Source organism: Psammomys obesus, unplaced genomic scaffold (assembly GCF_907164565.1).
Source record: "Psammomys obesus unplaced genomic scaffold, mPsaObe1.curated_primary_1811, whole genome shotgun sequence".
Lineage (NCBI taxonomy): Eukaryota > Metazoa > Chordata > Mammalia > Rodentia > Muridae > Psammomys > Psammomys obesus.
In genome coordinates, this window is record NW_026585987.1 from 8,679,879 (window position 1) to 8,681,748 (window position 1,870).

General features: G+C 44.3%; 1 pseudogene; it reads right to left on the reverse strand.

The window, feature by feature from the left end:
- Positions 1-216: 216 nt before the first annotated feature.
- LOC129671954 (MRG/MORF4L-binding protein-like) lies at positions 217-846 on the reverse strand (annotated as a pseudogene).
- Between the last annotated feature and the right edge of the window lie 1,024 nt (positions 847-1,870).

Consider the following 1,870-nt stretch of genomic DNA (forward strand, 5'->3'; position numbering starts at 1 on the left):
AGGGGAAACCAACCAGTAGAAAGCAAGAGGCTGGCTCAGAGGCTTCCCCATCCAGCTGAGCGGACGCTCAGGTGGACCAATCAGGTGATCTGGTAGTCTGATGACACAGGAGAAGCCCCACTAGCATCTCTTCTAGATGGTCACATTCATCCAGGGACCTGAGAATAGGCAGTGGGGGCCTGCAGCATTAGAGCATCTCTGTGGCCACCTGGGTGTCTATGTTCGGCGCCTCTTGGCAGCACCGGGGCTGGAGGGATTGCTGTTAGCAGTCAGGACCTTGTCAGTGACCCGGCTGCGCTTCCGCTTGTCTGCCCCTTCTTTGCACCCCAAGTCTGAGCAGTTCTTCTCTTTGTCTTTGCTGGATTTTTCTAATGCTTTCCCCAAGCTCCCCGAAGATGAACAAACACCATCAGCCCCACTGTGGGAGTCCACATCATCCTTCATTTCCTCCTTCATTTACTCTTCAATGACCACTTTTCCTTCTCGGACCTCCTGAATGATGTCATCTGGAAGGACAAAGTTCCCCTCTGGATTTGGGAATGGAAGAATCTCTGACTCGTGCAGCGCCTGCATATCATACATAGTGTTCAGATGGTCCCAGATGACCTTGGATGGAACCTGGCGCCCAATATTCTGGCTGAACTTGTCTCGAATGCAAATCATGTGGAAGTGTCGATTTACCCCGACAGGCTTGTGGCCCAGCATGGCCTGGAACAGGCACACCTCCACCTCAGGGCTCCACACCACCGTCTCCTCAGCAGGGCTCGCGGCTGCCTCTCCTGGGCCCCTGTCGCCTGGGCCCCTGTCGCCTGGGGCGCCCATGCCGGCCACCGTGGCCTCCCCCATGGCCGCCAGCAAGCAACGCACGCCCGGAGAGAGAAGACCGTTTCCACGCAGGCGCACTCGCGATGTAAAGACCGTTTCCACGCAGGCGCACTCGCGATGTAAAGACTGTTTCCACGCAGGCGCACTCGCGATGTCCAAACTTTATTTGTTAAAAGAATGTTCCCTTGTTGAACTCATTTCTATTCCATCTTACCCATAGAATTTTATATTAGTATGATATAGTTCTATGCTTGATAATCATTTATAGATCAGCATATCAATTCTAGACAGCAAAATATGTACTTTAATGAAAATTGTAGGTATTTTATCTAGATTAAAATATTCTATTGTTTATTATAAATACAAACCAAAAATTCAATTTACTAGCCATTATAAGACTATGAATACCACCAAATATTCTGGATTGATTTATCATTGTAATTTATGTTAATATATAATTGGATGAAATAAAATTATGGCATAAAATTTTAAAATAACAACTAACACTCCAAAAGAAGAAAGCCTTTTAGAAGAGATTAATTGGCATATCATGGATGAATATTTCTTATTGCCAAATGGCAACCTCATTTTGTGACAATTATCAGCAAAATCCAGAGAAACTCTTGGCTGCTGAATCCACAAAGAAGTTGAAGGAAACCAGATACTGCACCCCAATTAAAAAGCAAATATAGATTTATAATGTATAATAATCTTTTTGGCAAAAACTCAAAAAAAATGTTCTCCATAGATTTGATTGAATATTCTCATGTAGCTTGCTTTCATTTGCAGCTATAATCCTTAACCTTTACCTACTTGAAATCAGTGCCAAATACGTACCCAAGACCCCGAGATCAATATTTCAAACATTTGCCATCCTAGCAGGATTTCTGTGGTGGACTTTCCCCTTAAAGTAAAATCTATTCATGTTTAAAGTATTGGAGAGATCAGGGATACAAGGCACATACCTACACATAGTAAAGGCGATATACAGCAAGCCTACAGCCAACATCAAACTAAACTTATATCAATCCCACTGAAATCAGGG